Source organism: Emydura macquarii, unplaced genomic scaffold (assembly GCF_026122565.2).
Source record: "Emydura macquarii macquarii isolate MOO-44397 ecotype Brisbane River unplaced genomic scaffold, CSIRO-AGI_Emac_v2 contig_1390, whole genome shotgun sequence".
NCBI lineage: Eukaryota > Metazoa > Chordata > Testudines > Chelidae > Emydura > Emydura macquarii.
The window spans coordinates 1025671-1045905 of NW_027131527.1; positions in this window are offsets into that span (position 1 = coordinate 1025671).

Here is a 20235-nt window from a genome sequence, read left to right on the forward strand (position 1 = left end):
CTATATTGTTAATACTGCAACATGTAATAAAGGATTAATAATGTGTGAGCTATGGGGCATTCTGATACAGGGCTCCCTCAGCCTCTCCTGTTGAAGCTGTTCCCCTGTAAATAAATAAGGGCCAGAGAGAGAGCAATCGTGCATGCAAGCATGAAAATGATATTGGCCTAGTGTTTAGATCACTCACCTGGGAGGTGACATTGCCAAGATCCAGTCCTGTAGCTCCAGTGACTTTTTAATTATTTATCCATAGTTGAACGGCTACAACAGGAGAAACTGAGTCCCCCATCAGAATATCCCATAGCCCAATGGTTGGGTCACTCACCTGAGTAAATGATGGAACCCGGTTCCAATCCCTTCTCTTCCTCAGTGGAGGGGGGGCTTGAAAAGGGGGTCTCCCACATCGGCAGTGAATACCCTATATGCTGGGCTAGAAGCTATAAGGTCATGGTCACTATCGTCCTCCTTGGCTTCTTGCCAAAAAATGGCACTAACCCCAAGAGAGGGAGGCACCTCTTTCCAGCCCAGACTTTGGCACCACACTCCTTAAGAGAGACAGGGCTTAGGACACACTCCTCACTTGGCATTTCCCATGGGCTAGCTTAGGCGAGGAGCCACCTCGTATGCTGGTTCCATTCCTAAGCACCTGTCTTCCTTCATTCATTGCATAGGTGCCTAATTCAGGCTTTCATGAATCCCAGTGATTTTCTAGGCACCTAAAAGTTAGCCACAGTTATCCTGAGAATCATTGTGCCTAAGTCCCTTTGTGACTCTAGCCCTAAGTAGACAAGACAGATGGGGAAATAGGGGCACAAAGAGGCAAAATGACTTGCCCAGGATCACAGAATATATCAGTTGCAGAGCTAGAAATAGAATCCAAGTCTTCTGGCAGTTTAGGACATGATCCTCTAGTTCTCACAGTCTCTTCTTGGGATTTCTGTTCTGGGTTGAGGCCTTACTTCTTCCCATTTCCCTGCTGTTGTATAGGTGCGTGGAGGTAGATAGGAGTGGAAGAGCTCCCTCCGCTACCCTCCTATCTTATCTTCACAACACAGAATAAGATTTGGCTCAAAGACTTCATGAAGAATATCTTTACATCGATTCAGTACAAGTGTGGCATAAACTGCCAATGAAAGCAGTAGGATCAGTAGTTACTATGGGCCCAGATCTGCCATCCTTACTTGTAATGAATAGAGCGTTGCTTGTGGAGTGGAATGAGGCTCTACTCGCCTTGAGGTAAGTTTGGCAGAACTGGAGCTACGTTTGGCATGGAGGGTAGACAATCTGAATGATAAACATTATGGGTACAGTTAGTGCACCCTAGAGTGGTGACATACTCAATAATTGCACAATCATCATAGGAGCTATGAAATTACTTAACAAAGGGATGAAGTGGTGGTATAGCAAGCTTTCACACAGCACTCAACTAGCCAGTATTTGTGTTAAGGTTCCTTCCTAAAGCTGTTACGTTAAAAACAGACTGTGGTGGTGGTGGTGATAATAACAATGATGATAAATCCATAGTCAACATGTAGTGTTACAAAGATTGCCCTGTGAACATGTTTGTTTTGTTTAAATGGCCACCTAAGATTAGTCGCCTAAATACCTGTGTAGATATCCAACTAAGTGGACAGATTTTTTTTTTTTTTTTTTTTTTTTTTTTTTAGTGCTAAGTATCCAAAAATATCCCTTGAATTCCTTGAAGCTCTGCATGGTCCCTAGGGTCTTGGCATAGAACTCATTGCAAAATCAGGTGCCTTGTCAGTAAAGCTACATCAGCGTGGAGCAGCCAAAGTTCAAGCAAACCAAAATCAGTTAAAATCAAGAAATCTGCTTTCATATTTTTGCCCTTTTCCTTGAAATGTTTTCCAGAGATACTGGATTGGTGCAGCTGGTTCTAATTATCACTCACAGTCATGTTGCAAAACCATACCAGTGAAAAGCAAATAAGAAATACAAATACATTAAAGGAAACATATTCAGAAAAACTACGAGAAAGTTAACTACATTTCAAGGAAATCAGAGAGGCAATGAAAGGGTTTTCAGTAGTTACTAAAAGGGAAGATGGGCGGGTACAGCCAGCTAAGTGTGTGTGAGTATGCCAGTTTTTATTGTGATAAATGATGTTTATGTAAACATCATCAGGAAGTGAATTGAGGCTACTGTTTGATTAGCTGAACTGTAACAATGGATCATTTGAACAATTGCTGAGCTAAAAATATGTAGATTAATAGGGTTCATATTTCTTAAGTACTAATATTTGTTAAACCACTAAAGAAGAAATTGAAGCCGAGAATCTGTGTGAGGATTCAGATTGATGTTTTGGTAATAAGTAATACATGACTAAAAGTATAGGATAAAAAATTGGGTGTATTATGAATAAATGTGACAGCCATTGTAAATAGTCTGGATACTGGACTCCCTCGATTTTCTTTCCCTTGGGACATTAGAATGACCAGAAATCCAACTTGGGTTTTATTTGCGTTTTTTCACAAGCAAATTAACAGACTACCTCTATGCTTGATAGTAGTTCAGATTTAGGGCCTGATCCCTGCATCTTTTATTGAGTCAATAGACTAATCAATGGGATTTTACCTGACAGAGGATTGCAGAATTGGGCCTTTGAAATGCTTTTTGACCTGTGTCAGTCCCAAAATAATCCCATTAATTTTATTTTAAGCATCGATCATTCCTATTTCATTACAAAACAAGAAGCTGCCTGTTTAATATTTTATATATATATATATATATATATTGGTTCTTATAACTAGGTCTTCTTGGAGAATTTCTTTCTATTAATATTCTTTTTATATTTTCTATTTCTTCAGTGAGTAGGTTAAGAAGAACATTCTGACAAAATGGCTGTTCTAATAGGTCATATTTGTATTTGGCAGCTCAGCTGAGTGGCTGTTTAATCTTAGCTATATACTACAAAAGCATTTCTCATTCAGAACAATCTCCACAGCTGGCTGTAATATTGTTCTATATAAATCAGAGTGCATTTAGAGTTCTGAAAAAGCTTGCAATAAACGTTGGTCTGTGTCATAAAGCAACCTCTTTTTTGGCACCATTCATTGCAATTTTTGAACTAATATTAGCAAAGTGACTATTCACACTCTTATTGTTAGTAATTGTAATTCATTCTTATGTGGTGTTGAGCACATCTATACCTTTTTGAGCCACAATACAGTCTTAGTGATAGGTAAAAGCCTTTATTTCCTGTGGTTTGGAACAAAAGTATAATATATGCTGAAGGGCACTCAGAGAAACTGCTTCCAGAGGAATTTTCTGTGGAGATGTTTGTATTTGTATTTGCTATCTTAAGTGATCATGTTTTCACTCAACTACACGTTTGTTTGTTTTTTAAATCAAAGCAACAGTGAAATGTATTTTTTTGAGTATAGAAAAATGTGGCTCTTTAGACATCATAAAAATCAGACATTTTAAATTATTTTTTATTTTATAGGGAAACTTACAAGAAATTACCACAAAGGTAAAATATATATGTAAAATACACAGTTAGGAATGCAAGTTTTAGATGTAGTATTGTATTCAAGGTCAGAATGCAGTACTCTTATACATAAGGATATACACAAGTAACTATGCAGCATTTTTCTCTATGCAAGTACATATACAATTATTTGGTGCAGTACTGGGGAGGTGTGTCTGTGTATGTATGTGTGTATATATGTATGTATATATATTGTGTGTGGATCCAGAAGAAGATGTAGAATTTTTATACATGAATAGGTGCATGAGTATCTGATGCCCATTCTCATACTTGGGTGGATATGATTGGTGGTGGTGCAGAGAATTATTTCTTTAACTAGAAGTTCTCATGTTTGTTCCTTAGGCGTTTAGGGGTAGTTCGATTAGCTAACTCCCTGATTTCATTAACCTGTTCTTGGGAGTGTCCAATTCAATAATAATAATGGACCAAATTCTAAAATTCTTACTCTGTGTTTATTCAGTTCTGATTCATGCACAGTAAGGACCTTAGCATTCAGGGCTTGTCTACACTTGAAGTGCTACAGAGTCATAGCTGCGCTGCTGTAGCACTTCAGTGTAGACACTACCTATTCTGACAGGAGAGATTGTCCCACTGATATAGGTAACTCACCTCCGCAAGAGATGGTATCTAGGTCAATGGAAGAATTCTTCCATCAACCTAATGTTGTCTATATTGGGGGTTAGGTCATCTTAACAATTATGCTGTTTAGGGATATGGATTCATCACATCTCTGAGAGATGTAGATAAACCGATTTAATTCTCTAGTGTAGACCAGACGTTAGCCCGTTAAACATACTTGGACTTATTTAAGCCATGGTCTGTTCCATGGCATTTTATGTGTCTGGGGAGAGTGGGGGGCAGAGGGAATTGTTTAGCCTAGATTTGAGTTCTAGATCTGGATATTGAGCAATTCAAGTTCACACTTTGGGCTTTGGTTCAACCCTTTAAAAGGACAAATGGTCACCTGCAAAAGGATCCAGTTCTGCAATTGGATTTTGTTTCCAAAAGTTTTGGTTCAGGTCTGTCTCCAGTTTAAACAGAGATTATATTGTTTTGCATATATACTGTTTTCTTTTGTGGACCTATAGTGCAATGATGCACCTGGGAACAAGTTAGAGAAGCCCTCGCCTGGGAATAAGTTAGAGTTGTGTTGGGGTCTCACCAGCCACAGGAAATGTAGAATAAAGCTACCTTTGTCCTATGTCACCCTAGGTCCTGTGTCAAGCAAAGTTCAGCAGAACAACAGGATGTAGTCCTAGGTATGATTAGGTAAATGCAGATTAGGTAAATGCAGTTAAACATTTTAAGCAGTCAGATTTATTCTTCATAAAGCATTTGCTCCTGCTGTCAGCAGAAATAAAATTCACTGAAGCACAGGATAATATGAAAATGCAGTCTTGGAAAATTCACTATAAGTGGCAAATAAGGGAGACCACATCTCTCATGAAACTGTTTTCCTCCTCCCTTTTCATGAGGTAGGTGTTGTATTGCTCAGCTCATTGATCAGAATCTGTTATGAAACCTGCAGTAAAACTGCAAACTAATTATTTCCTTTGGAAACAGAATCTACATAGTAACTGAATTTGTAATTGATTTTCAAATATATTTAGAAAGGTTTATCAGTTCATCTTTTAAAGGAGCTTGGTCAACACCCATAGCTATTAGTAAGCCTCTTTAATTAATTCTTCTAATCATGTTGGGGTAGGTCAATAAATTCCTAGTTAATTCATCTTGTAAATATTATGATATATGTTCCACAGAGTGGTTATAAAATGGTTTGCACCCCTGATGTTTTTGTAAGGAGACGGCAGCTCAGCTGATCTTATCAAGATGGAGAAAGTTAAATTAATGAATGATTCATTCAGTCTTTCACCCTTCATTAGCACTGAATTAATTTCTTAAAGAAATAAAAGATCTTCAGTTGTTTAATGTGTAAATTTCATTTTAAACATGCACACGTCTTGATCGATTTGGAGAATGACATAGTAAAAATGAGGTAAAAACTCAAATGGTTAATCCAGTCTGTATGACAGAATTTCACTTGGCCTTGGGTGCTGCAGTAAAGCTATGCCCATGTGGAGGTTTGCAAACCTGATCCTCATAGTGCTGAGGGAGGACACTGAGCTTGAACTAAACATTTCATATGTAAATCATGTCTAAATAGGAGCTAGAATTTCATCGTCAATTATGGATCGAGTCAAAGTCTTTAAGGCCAGAAGGGACCACTAGATCATCTAGCCTGACCTCCTCTATAGCACAGGCTGCCAACAGCACCCAGCACTGACACACGAACCCCAGCAACTAAAATTGTAATGAAGTATTACAGTACACAGGAGACTAAACCATTACATGGAACCGGAAGGACCAAGGTGCACCTATTCCCAAACCCCTGCAATAGCAGGGAAATGATTAAGTGAGATATACCCAGATAATCCTGGCAAGGGACTCTCATGCTGCAGAGGAAGGTGCTAAACCCACACAGTCACTGCCAATCTGACCTGGGGGAAAATTTCTTGTTGACCCCACATATGATCATCGGTTAGTCCCTGAGCATGTGACTAAGAACTCAGTCAGGCACCTGAAAGAGAGAGTGCTTGGTGCCACCTCATAGCCCTGGCCCATCCTATGCAATTCCCATTTCCAGCCATGGCCCTCCCTGATGTTTCAGAGGAAGGAGATGGGGGGGGGAGGGAGGACTCCTTACTTTGACCCCTGCTGGTGGCTGGCTGAAACTCTGATAGAAACTTTTCTAATTTGCAGACTGAATTTGTTCATGGCCACTTTATATTTGTATGTTCTTGTGCCAACATTGTCCTTTGGCTTAAATAGCTCTGCCTGGTATTTGCCTCCCTAATATATTTATAGGAAGCAATCATATCCCTTTCTCAGCCTTCCTCTGCAGCATGGGGCATGGGTCGCTTGCTGGTGGAATCTCTGAACCCTGAAGTATTTAAACGGTGATTTGAGGACTTCAATAACTCAGTCCTAGGTTAGGGGTCTATTACAGGAGCGGGTGAGTGAAGTGCAGGAGGTCAGACTAGATAATTAAATTGTCCTTTCTGACCTTAAGGTCCTATGAGTCTATGAATCAGTTCTAAACCAGTGTCCCAGTACAGTACTAATGGGGAAATGTGCTGCAGGAAGAACTCGTTCAGAGGATACCATATGTGAACATGAGGAATCATTTAGCATAATTTCATTTTGTGTACTGCACCTAAAAAATATCTCCTTTAGTTTCAGTTATGGAAGCCATTCTTTGTTCCCATCTATAAAAACAAAACAAAAAACCTTGTAGTATTTTCTCATACTACAGCTGTCATGTTGCATGGTAGAGGTGACTGTGTTACTGTGATGGGTGATTGATCACTAGATATCCGGTCTATAAAGTGCTTTGGTTCCATAAGGATGAAAGATGCTGCTGTGTTTTTTACTTCTATCATTCTTAACAAACATTTTAAGTGGAATACATAATCTCTTTTTTAAAAGAAGTTATGTAAAGATTTTTGGGTTTTTTTGTTAATGGAAAAAAGCTTCCATATCTATAACTTATTAGGAAGTATGTGCAAGACAATACGGAAACACACACTGATTATTAAATCTTTTTATTTTACTGTAATAGGATAAAGTAGGCAAATATTATGCCCAGGAGGCATCTGAATAGATAAAAATGCTGTCTAATGTCACACTTACCTGGTTAAAATTCAGCTGCTCCATCTGGCAGCTGCAAGGAGAAGAAAAAATATCCAACTATTTACAGATACTATTCCTGGTATTTCACTAATATGATCCAATATACTATACATGAAATACCTTTCACATGTAATGCATTGACACTCAGTACCATTTATATAATTCCTTTGGAGTTTGAGTTTTAATATTTCTGAAGGCCTTGATTTGATAGTGTGCACATGAAAGTGGATGGGGGAGACTGTCAAACATTGCGGTGGAAAAAAAATAAGGTGATAACAAATAGACATGAGCTGTATACAGTCTACACATAATTACTTGCAGGCAAAATGCAATATGTAGAGGACTTGGAAGGAGAGTTCTAAATATGCAGAAGACTCAAACTTTGGGGCATTAGAAGCAGCTGGTTGCTGGGGAAAAATTTCTGTGAATATTTGATTGAGGTTTTAAATGAGTTTGATTCAGCCATGTTTGCACTCTGTGTCTGCTTTGTACAAACATTTTGTAATCTAATTTTACTGACACAAACTCACAGAAAGCAAATACAAACTCGCATGTTAGGATATTGAGGAATGCGAATTTTGAGTTTGCTCTCCATGACCACTAGGGCTAAAGACCTGATTAAGAGTTGTGCTCATTCAGTCAGGGAACAGAAATAGTACAATGTTGTTTATGTGACCAACTACAACAAAGTAAAATGGCTTGAATTTTAAATATTAAGTCATGGAATAAATAAAATATGGAGGAAAAATCTTTTTGAATAAGGAATAAAAATTGACAATATTCTGTAAGCAGAAAAAAGGGGAGATTCATGAAATAGTTCATTAGGACAATAGGCTCAGCTCTATATGCTCAATTCTGTTGATGGATACAGTGATATAGGGAAGACATAACAAGAACCAATACCTGGAAGTTAAAGCTATACAGATTCAAATTGGAAATAAGGAACTAATTTTTAAGTTAGGATGATGAACCATTGGCACAAACCACCAAAGAAAGTGGTGGATTCTCCATCTCTCAAATCAAGACTGCATGCCTTTCTGGAAGTTATGCTTCAGAGTGCTCAGTACCAGGATTAGTGGATGGAATTCTCTGGCCCATGTTATGCAGGAGATCAGACAAAACAATCTAATGATACCTTCTGGCTTTAAAATCTATGAATCCCTAAATAGGGTGTTGTGATGAGGCGTACAAACCCCATTCTATGCAAGAAAGGGTTAAGTAGCTGTTCTGGGCTCAGCCAGCCCTGCCCTGCCACACATGCAAGAAGAGGAGTTAAAAGGGAACAGAACAGCTCACCTGTGGCCAGGCCAGGGAAGAAAAAAGACATTCACCTTGCAGCTCTGAGGAAAAGACTAAGGGAAGAGAGGATCTCTCCCATCAATAACTGTCTGAAGGTCCCTCCCTGAGTGAAGGGAGGATCTGCCTCTGATAGACCCTGAGAGGGAGGCATTTCCCCCTCTCATCTACTAGCCCAGTTTGCTTGTGTTAATTCCTTATGGTTTGTTTATGGACAACCCCTGATGGGAAGAGACTTGAAACTGACCTATTTGGAGAGCCAAGGAACTGGAGGAGGCAGCTGCTGCCCCAAGAGGCTGAGAGCTATCACACCAGATCTGGCTGGAAAGAGATGCCAAGCAGTGAGCTGAGATCCTTCATGCTATCCTGTTACAAACTGCAAACTTTGGACATAGTGGGATGACAGGAAGCATCCCAGGGAGGTCAGTCTTAAGGTGGCCCTAGTGTCAGATCCTTTTGTCACCCTCACGGGGTCCTAAGTCCAGTGAAGGGGGAGAGTCCAGGCTCCCCTCCCAAAATCCCCCTCTGAATGTTGAAGGGTCTTAGGCCCCTGACCATTAGGCAATGTTCCCCACAAGCAAAGACAAGCACCTCATGATGCTTTTGTAGTGCATTTATGCACTTGTGTATGTACATCTGCATTCTTGCTGAGAGCAGCCTCATGAACTGTCCCATTTTTAATATATTTCTATCAAAATTATCAGGACTAATCTACTAGAAAAAAACTGAGAGGCTGTCCATACAAGGGTCACTGCTGGTTCAAGAAGGGGATAGACAAAAACATGGACCCCTTCTTCTCTAGGCTGTGATTTTTATTAATACCTCCAAATAGCTACTATTGCACAGCAACATATTCTGCATTGTTGTGGAAAGACCAGAAGAGGGGCAGTAAATTTCCTTGGCAAGTCTGGATATCGGACTTTGAAATTTATACACAGAAGAGCCTTTTGAGGTTGTTTTAATTAATTATTAGTTATAATGTTCTTCTCCTTTCAGTTCCCTTTACCATGGAACTCATAATAACTAAGACACCTGGTTTTACAGGTCAGGGATAAAAATAAATAATCCTCATAAAATTATGTACGTCAGTCACATTCCACAGTGCTGAGATTGGCATGCATACCTAGGAGAGAAAGAACACTACAGTGCTTCTCCTGGTGTAAAATTTTAAATAGCGTGTGATAGAATGCCTTCAAGGGGAGCTGAAAAATGTGGGGACTTGTTTGAAGTGTGTGAGCAGGTTGGATGAATAGCATCCTGTTAACTCTTCTTTCTAGATGAATCAGTTCCGCTTTACTTAGTAAACATTAATAACACTCATCCTATTAAGTGTGGAAAATCACTTGTTGGGTTTTGATTTTGTCAGGTTCTAAGCAAAAAGATGTATAATATTTTGGTTGGACATGGGTTTATCTTCAAATAGAATTTTGATTGTTCCAAAGGGAAGGACGGACAGTTTCACAGAAAAGAACTCTGAAAGGCACATGGTCAAAATAATTCATGGGGCTTCTTTCCTGACTTAGCTATAATATATTTTAGTTGTGACAAACATGGTTTGTAAGTACTATAATTTGCATTAAAATTAATAGCCAGTGCATTAAGCTACGAGATACAAAGTCGGGTTGTTTTTAATATTCCTTGCTTACATTGCTTTTAAAGCCTTTCATCTGTAATTCCTCTCTCTCCACGTTCACCACAACATGGTGTCTTGGACAAAATACCAAAAAGTATGTACATGCCTCGTGCTCATTAATGCTAACAGGAGATGCTCCTTGGCACATTACCTCTTTGAACATTTGACCCAAAGTGGGGTCAGGCTGGCTTTCAAATTGGTGCCTGTAATTTTGCACACTAAATGGTTTTGATTGCCCGTCCTTCCGGTGAATACAAAACCACAGATTTGTATGCGAACAGAAAACATCAATGTAGGAAAAAAATGCATGTGCTAAACTATGCATTTGCAAATCTGTGACTGCTAATTTGGAGATTGCTGATATATATAAAAAATGCTAGAATCTGTTCTCTCCAGAGGGACAGCACAGACGATGTATTTCACAAGGAGGTACAGGGAAAGGCACCAGGGTGGCTTTAAGCCACTATTGCGCCTCTTGGGTGGAGTTGTGGTCCCATTTAAAAATCAACTGCAAAACTCCTGTTGATTTAAAATGGGTTGGGATTTCACCCTTTGGATCCAGCTCCTGGATTACAGCAGCCTTGTTATGGTTGCTAGTAGTTTGTTCCACAGACTAAAAACAGCACTAGTACAAAGATTGACAGCCACTCCCTCAGGCCCTTTCATTTGCCACACATGGGCTGTGATGGAGGGGCAATGCACAGCCATGTAAATCAGCCTATTACTTTGACCCTCATTATGATATTGGAGGAGAACAGGCCAGAATCTGGTCCTAAGCCTTTTTGTTTGTTTTTAAATTTTTGAAAAGTGAGAGGCAATTTTGTGGTGACTCAGTTCTTCCTCAAAGCGTCAATGACACCTTCCTATAAGTAAAGATTCCAGTGTGGTGATCACTAGTCCAGCTGAAACGTCAACATGTTTGTTTGGCTCCTTCTAGATAATAAATGTCGAGTGAAGATGGATTTTGAAATCATGAAGTTTTCTATAATTTAATATGGAGTTTAGCAGGAAGTGAGTGAGGGAGAAAAGAGAAACAACATATCACTATGCAGGCTAGACATTTTAATCAAATGCCCCTTCTTTCGCTAATGTGGTTGTATAATGCAAGATACTTAATTGGAATGCAATGTTTATATCAAATATTTAATCAGGATTCAATGATTAAATAGGCAAACTTAATTTTTCTGTCATGATTTTTTCCCCCAGGTAATCAATGCAGATGTGATTTAATGACACAGTCTAGGTACCTTCGTTTTGTTAAAGTAAAATCAAATGGAGAAAATTCACCTTTTAAATTAGCAATAATGATGGAGGCACAGGACAATTCCTGTGGATTAATGACCAGCTGAGAAAGTTGATGACCTAAGGCTTTGCCTTGGGCATTAAGCTCAGGTGGTCATTAATTCTTTGAGTAATGCCCTGAGCCCTGATCATTATTTCAATTATACCATGATAGAATATCAAAAGTTCAGTGATAAACTGTTAACTCCTGATTTGTTGTCTATGGCACAGAACAAAGAATTAATCAAACCCTAGCTTTGAGCATCCCATCAAAACTTTTTTTCAGTTTTGGACTCTTTGTCACTTCAGTAAAAATGTGTGTTATGGTTCTGTTTTTATAGAACTTTTTGAATTTTATCTTTTTAGGCTCATTTACATGAATACAAAAGTCAGTGTAATAATAGAATAAATTATTTTCAAATTAATGTGAAACACTAAGGATTCTATTGCAGCTTTGATGATTAAAGTTTATTACAATAGCTAAATGTTGACAATATAATACATTCTCCAATTATTCCACTGAATAGTAAATCTTACGTTGCAATTCTCTGCTTGTCATGGTGGTGCTTTTGTATTTTAAAATAATCTCTCTTAAAATATGTATTCATGATTCAGATCTTCTGTAGGCATCACAAAGAGGAAGAAATTGGATCCCCACACATTTTGCCAGTCCTTCCAAATACCATCAAGCATATTAATAAATAACGCAAACATTAATGGTAGCAGTGATGAAGAGATATTATTAATGAACGTAAGAATGGCCGTACTGGGTCAGACCATTTGTCCATCAAACCCAGTATCCTGTCTTCCATCAATGGCCAAAGCCAGATGCTTGAGAGGGAATGAACAGAATAGGGCAATTATTGAGTGATCCATCCCCTGTCGTTCGCTCGCAGCTGCTGGCAGTTAGGACATCAGAGCATGGGGTTGCATCCTTGACTGTCTTGCTAATAGCCACTGATGGACCTATCCTCCATGAACTTATCAAATTCTTTGAACCCAGTTATAGTTTTTGCCTTCACAACATCCTCTGGCAACAAGTTCCACAGATGGACTGTGCGTTGTGTGAAGTAATACTTCCTTTTGTTTGTTTTAAACCTGCTGCCTATTAATTTCATTGGGTGATCCTGGTTCTTGTGTTATGTGAAGGGGTAAATAACACTTTTTCTTAACACCATTCATGATTTGATAGACTTCTGTCATATGCCCCCTTAATCAGATCTTTTCCATGCTGAACAGTCCCAGTCTCTTAAATCTCTCTTCATATGGAAGCTGTTCCACTTCTGACCATTTTTGTTGCCCTTCTCTGTACCTTTTCCAATTCTAATGTATCATTTTTGAGATGGGGTGACCAGAACTGCATACAGTATTCAAGATGTGGGCATACCAGGGATTTATATAGTGGCATTATGATATTTTGTCTTATTAGCTATCCCTTTCCTAATGGTTCCTAATATTCAGTTAGCTTTTTTGACACATTGAGCAGATGTTTTCAGAGAACTGTTCACAGTATCTCCAAGATCTCTTTCTTGAGTGGTAACAACTAATTTGGATCACATCGTTTCATATGTATAGTTGGGATTATGTTTTCTAATGTGCATTACTTTGCATTTATCAACATTGAATTTCATCTGCCATTTTGTTGCCCAATCACCCAGTTTTGTGAGATCTCTTTGTAACTCTTCACAGTCTGCTTTGGAATTAACTATCTTGAGTAATTTTCTGTCTTCAGAATATTTTGCCAGCTCACTGTTTACCCCTTTTCCCAAATGATTTATGAATATGTTGAATAGCACTCATCTCAGTACAGATCCTGGGGGACATTGTTATTTACCTCTCTCCATTCTGAAAACTTGACCTACCCTTTGTTTCCTATCTTTTAACCAGTTACTGATCCATGAGAGGATCCCATGACTGCTTACTTTGCTTAAGAGCTTTTGGTGCAGGACCTTGTCAAACCTTTCTGAAAGTTCAAGTACACTATATCCACTGGATCACCCTTGTCCACATTTTTGTTACCCCGCCACACACCCAAAAAAAGAATTTGAATAGATTGGTGAGGTATGATTTTGCTGTGCAAAAGCCGTGTTGACTCTTCCCCCAACAAATTCTGTTCATCAGTGTGTCTGATAATTCTGTTCTTTACTATAGTTTCAATCAGTATGCCTGGTAGTAAAGTTCAGCTTATTGGCCTGTAATTGTCAGGATCTCCTCTGAAGCTTTTTTTAAAAATTAGCATCATATTAGTTATCCTTCAGTCATCTGATATAGAGGCTGATTTAAGCAGTAGATTACATACTGTGGTATGCAGGTAGTTGTGCAATTTCGTATTTGAGTTCCTTCAGAACTCTTGTGTGAATATCATCTGGCCTTGGTGAATTATTACTGTTTAATTTATCTATTGATTCCAGAGCTTCTTCTGTTGACACCTCAATCTGTGACAGTTCCTCAGATTTGTAATCAGAAAAAAAATGGCTCAAGTGTGGGAATCTACCTCCTATCCTCTGCAGTGAAGACTGAAGCAAAGAATTCATTTAGCTTCTCTGCAATTGCCTTGTCATCACTGAGTGCTCCTTTAGCATCTTGGTTACCCTGTGACTCCACTGCTTGTTTGTCAGGCTTCCTGTTTCTGGTGTATTTAATTTTTTTTTGCTGTTAGTTTTTGTATCTTTTGCGAGTTGTTCTTCACATTATTTTCTGCCAGCCTAAGTATACTTTTACACTTGAGTTGTGAGAGTTTATGCTCCTTTCTTTTCCTCACAAGGACTTGACTTCCATTTTTAAGGATTCTGTTGTGTTTCTAGCTGATGCTTTTACTCTGCTTAGCCACAATGGCACTTTTTTTGGTCCTCTGTTTTTTATTATTTGGGGTGTACATTTAATTTAAGCCTTTCTTGTGGTGTTTTTTAAAAAACTTCCCATGCAGTTTGCAGGCATTTCACTCTTGTGACTATATCTTTTCACTTCCATTTAACTAGCTTCCTCATTTTTGTGTAATTCCCCTTTCTGAAGTTAAATGCTACTGTGTTGGGCTTATTTGGTATGTTCTCTCCCTATCATAAAGTAATTCAATTTATTACCAAGCAATTCAGCTATGTTCTCCTTTTGGACCAGATCCTATGTTCCTCTTATGACTACATCAAGAATTGCCTCTCCCATTGTGGGTTCCAGGACTAGCTGTTCCAAGAAGCAATCATTAATGTTGTCTAGAAACTTTATCTTAGCATCCGATCATGAGGTGCAATCCCGTATTACTATTGATTTCCCTCCCCCCCATTATTATTGAGGTTTCTATTTTTATAGCCTCTCTAATCTCCTGGGACATTTCACAATCACTATCACCATCCGGGTCATGTGTATATTTTTACTGCTATATTCTTGTTATTCAAGAATGGAATTGATATCCATTGAGATGCTGTGATAGTTTGATTCATTTAAGATTTTTATTATATTTGACTTTACACTTTCTTTCACATATAGTGCCCCTCACCCACCAGTATGTTCTACTCTGTCATTCCCATCTATTTTGAACCCTGGTATTACTGTGTCCCATTGATTATCATCATTCCACCAAGTTTCTGTGATGTGTTATATCCATATCCCCATTTAATATCAGGCACTGAAGTTCACCTATCTTAATATTTAGACTTCTAGCATTTGTTTATAAGCACTTATAAAAATTTGTCACTTTTTAGTTGTCTGACATTGTGATGTAATTGAATGGGACTCATTCATTTGACTGTTTCTCTTCAGTTCCTGCCTGTACTCTATCAACTTCTATCCTCTCTTCTTTACTAGGATATAAAGAATCCCTGTTAATAGAGCCTCCCCTATGGAATGTCTGTGATCAAACCATGTGCTCCTCTTCACCTGTCAGCTTTCTCGGAGACCTTAATTTAAAAACTCTTCTATGACTTTTTTAGTTTTACGTGCTAGTAGTCTGGTTCCATTTTGGTTTGGGTGAAGACCATCCATGCTGGATAAATTCTTCCTTACCCAAAAGATTCCGGGATTCGTAATAAACCTAAAACCGTCCTCCCTACACCATTGTTTCATCCATGTGTTGAGCCCCTCAGCTTTGCCTGTCTAACTGGCGCTGCGTGTGAACTGGAAGCATTTCAGAGAATGCTTCCATGGAGTTCCTGAACTTTAACCTCTTATCTAGAAATTTAAATTTGGTCTCCAGGACCCCTCTCCTACCCTTCCCTATGTCACTGGTACCTATGTGTACCATGACTACTGGCTCCTCCCCAGCACTTCCTCAAGTCAATGCTTTGTTGGATCAAGTCCAAACTATAGTAAAAATAATGCACTGATCACTCTTAATTCCAGGGATTTAACACTTTAGAGGATGAAACTTTTTTTATTTGACTTATTATAAAATGGTTGTCTGCTATCTCCATTGATTGCAGCTTAAGATTCTGACAGTATTTCGGAACTATAGCAGCATGCTGGGATACACCAGACAAGAGTGTGATGTGGAAACAATAGACATTTCAAAATAAAATTGCCTGCTGTAGAATCGTGATTGGCTGATTTTCACCACTGGAATACCTGTTACCCTCTGTCTTTTGAAAAGATATTTATTCAATTTAAAATCAAACCCAGCAAAACAGACTTAAATCAGTGTACCTTTTATTTTGTGCTGGATTGACAGCCTTCAGAAGTCCTCTCCTCTTTTTCTGCATATAATAGGTTCAGAATTCCAGCCAATATTTTCAAAAGTGCCGAGTGATTTTGGGTGCCCAACTTGAGAAATCCTAAAGGTTCCAAGGTTTTAGAAAGTGCTGCACACCCTCCTCTGAAAATCAGACCATTCTAATATATTTTAATTTGGGCACCCAAAACCTCTAGTCACTTTTAGAAATATTGGCTCAGAACATTTTAAAATCTCTAAAACAAAAGGAATTCTCTCTCTCTCACTCACACTCACACCCATCCTTCAAACGCTGTGATTTATTTCCCTATGCCATGTCACTTGGTGATTGCAACTAGTTGGGATGTACCTGTCTATAATTTCTCAGACAACCACTGAGACACATTTCATGCAAGTGGGCCTGTATTCTAGCCAGATGCTTAGGCCTGTATTATTATTTACCTACTCACTTTTTCACTGTTGTTCAACGCAATCTTCCAATGAATTTCAGGAGTTACAGCTCATAGTTATGTGCTGGCACCTGTGATGAGATTTATCGTCATAAGGGAGATTACTGTTAGACTACATAAGCCTGGCAGGGGTCGCTGTATGTTGCCTGTCATGGATACCTCCCAGCTTCAGAGGAGTTTGCAGATCATTTGGCTATAGAGTATTTTCTTTACACAGACATTAAAACCCTGTAACAACAAAGAAGACTGTTTAGTTATTGTTTTCCCTTGCAGATCCATTTCAATATATGCCTTAAGGCTACTTTCTTTTAAATCAATTAATGCATTTTTAATTCTTTGAAAAATCTGCTACCTGCTGAATTTATTTGAGGACTGTGATTTTAGTGAGGTTGGCTGACATTGATGCTTGGTACCATTTGTTTAATTGAAGGTAACTTAGAGTGACTCATTTGTAAACATGACAACAATATGTGGCACAAACCTGGAAGTTAAAATGGGGTGGAAAATTTGGGTAAATAATGAATTGAAAGTAGTTATAATTCAGTAAATGTACAGAAGGTTTAGGAAACAAATTGGAGGACAAGATTCTTGCCTCAAATATCTTAGTCCTGTGGAAACTGAAACAAAACCCATGGAAACAGTTCAACCATGGGAAGATCTGATAATATATGCAAGAATAGATCAGCATAGGAAGCATTTGACGAAGACAGTGTGGTCAAGGAGGTATTTAAAAGAGGGTGCGTGGTAGACAAGACGTTGTAGCTTATTTCTATCATGAGGCAGCATAAAAGAAGGCCAGGAAGGGTAAAGGAGGGATAGAGGAGGAAGATGTAAGAAGGAGATGAGATGTAAGTAGAGATGAGATTAGGTAGGGTTTGGGGACTGCAAATACTTAGATTTCAGGTGGTAGTAATACACAGGGAGCCAGGGAAGAGATGTCTCAGTGGCACATAGTGATGTGGTTAGAGTAGCAGATAAATAAATAGTCCATGCTAAGACTGCATTTAAAAACAGCACATCACAGACCTGATGGATTTATAGTAGTGCTGATCCTATTTGTAATGTAGTCTGGGTATTTGTCTCTTGTATATGTTAAAAATGAATGATTTTGATAGTTTACAAATGAGATAAAATAAACTAAAGCTTAAAATGAGCTTGCTAATCTACATGGGAAAAGACTAAATAAAACAAGTTATTTACTAAGCAAATTAATTTCCACTAAAAAGGGGAACAAAATGTCAAAATAATAGTCCAGGAAGTAAGTGTTCATAATCTCTATAATATCAGACACACTGGTTATGAGACAAAGGTATAAAAGCCCATCACTGAATGGGCTTCTTTTATCCAGCTCCCCAAACTGACACATTAGGTTACAGCTGGTCAGCTAATTTCATATGAGTAAATATATGAAAAATGTAATGCTGGAACAGCTGAATGAATCTGCATGCCAGCATGTCTTAATGCCTATCCATTTCATTGCCTGAATGTAGATTCCCTGGGTGAAATGCTGGCCCACTGACTTAAATGAAAACAGGATTTCACTCCATACCTCTAAACCCATCATCAGTTACAGACAACGGGCCCTTATCAGTCCCACCTGATTTGTAAGTAAGCACTGACAGATGACAAATGAAGACGTATAAGAAACCTTATTGGTTCTTTATAATGTAGCCTTGTAATGTTCTTCTAAGCCATTCACCCCAGAAGAGTAATTGTATACTTTTGACGGAAAAATATATTTAATGTTTTCATTATTATCAACTGTTGTGGCAAATGATTGGCAAGTAGATTTTAAATCTGGACTGCTACTTTTTAATGACAGTTTTTCTTGGCTGCTTTATTGTTCGGAGGAAACCTAATGCAGTGAAACTCTCAGTACTCAGTGTATAAAGGAACCAAATTCTTATTTAGTTTATTTTAGACCATGAGAGAGAGAGACGGGGTTATTCTCACTTGTACCCGGTATCCATTAGCAATGAGGTGCGTAACAGGAGCTGGTAGTCTGTGTAAGATTTTAGTGCAGGAGCTGCTCTACACTACACTAACTACCTAGAAGACCCAGGGGACCAGCTGGAAAAGCTGGAGCACAATAGCACCCCCACACATTTTCTATGCCAGGGGCCATTCAAGTTCGCATGCAGGAGGAATCCTCAGCTGGGGTGATCCAGCTGCTTTCCATCCCCATTTGTATCACCAGAGGTGGGTGCAAAGTGGCCAGGTTGCAGCAGAGAATCTGGCCCGCTGTGTATAGTTAAACATAGTCACTGACCACTGAGTTTGATGGTTTGGGTACCCAAATTTGGATGCTTGAGAAAAGGCAGCCAAATTCCACGTCAGGGAATTACACGGGTATTTCACATTTACAAAGCAAAATCTCTCATACAGTGACTCGAGTGCACACAAATAGATTCCCAATGTACAGTGTGTGTCATCTTCAGTCAGTATTTTTAGCAGCAGAGTTGGTGGTGGTGATAGAAGAGTGATTCCTACACATTTAAGATCCTAGTGATCTCCCCGTTTAAAAAAAAAAAAAAATCTTTCCTGTGATTTTACCACTGCTCCAATTCAAATATATGCTAAAAATTATTTGATTTTTTTTTAAAAGCAATTTCTCCACCGGAGGGGTAGCTATTTTCTTTCATCGGAAACACACCCACACTAAAAAGGCATTCAGAAGGCAGCCTTTGCTACAATATTTAGTGGTGCAAACTTGCCAGTTTTTTTAGAAAGAGTTTCTGCATTTGATATTTTGTTCAGCTTTTAATACTAGCTTGAAAAAGGAAACTAAAAGTGCCTTTTTAATTTAAATAGAAGAGATGTGAGTCAACTCTTATTAAAGTCAATAGAAAGACAAATAGAAATACTTCTATTCACTTTAATGGGCATGGATCAGGCATGGAGTTCAGCTGCTGCTGGGGTGGGGAGTATGTCAGACTTTACATATCAACAATATTACACAGCTATTGTTACATTTCTGGTGCTGGGAAGTAGAGGGTACACACACAGCACATGTAGCACATAAGTGTTAAAACTAAAATAACTGGAACATAAAAGTATTCAGTAAAAAGAACTCCTTAGCAATAGACAATTGTAACCATTCAAGAACATATGAGATATAAAAAAGAAAAGATCCAGCTCTTTAAAATACTCAGCTATTCCTGTAAGGCTGTATATAACATTTGCTAGATTCAGTTTCGTTGTCCTAGTCTACATTCATTTGATTATTTCCAATTTATTAAACTGGTTCTTTTGACCACTGCCTCCGCTGTTAATAAAAATTGTTTCAGATGGTGATTTAAGACCTTTTCTTACTGCACAGACGTCAAGGACTTCAATAATGACTTTTACATCTTTCAGAATACAAATTCTGTAGTCACCAAGAATGTCATTGTTTAAAATCATGTTAACCCCCTCCTAAACTCTGCCAAATAATTTTTCACATTATTTATTTTGTATATATATTGTGTATTTCTATAGGCTCAGATAATGGATTTGGATCTAATTGTGCTAGGCACTGTACATACATAGAATGAAAAGAGACTCTCTGCTTCAAAAAAAATACGGAAATATCACAATCCCATGCTTGATACGATATAGATTGTCTTTTTACTTCCCACAGCTTCATAAATTGTCTAGATCTTGTAGCCTACCTTTCTTCATTCTGCTTAGTCTTCATTAAATTCTAAGTGTGATTCTTTTGTGTGTATTAACCAAAGCT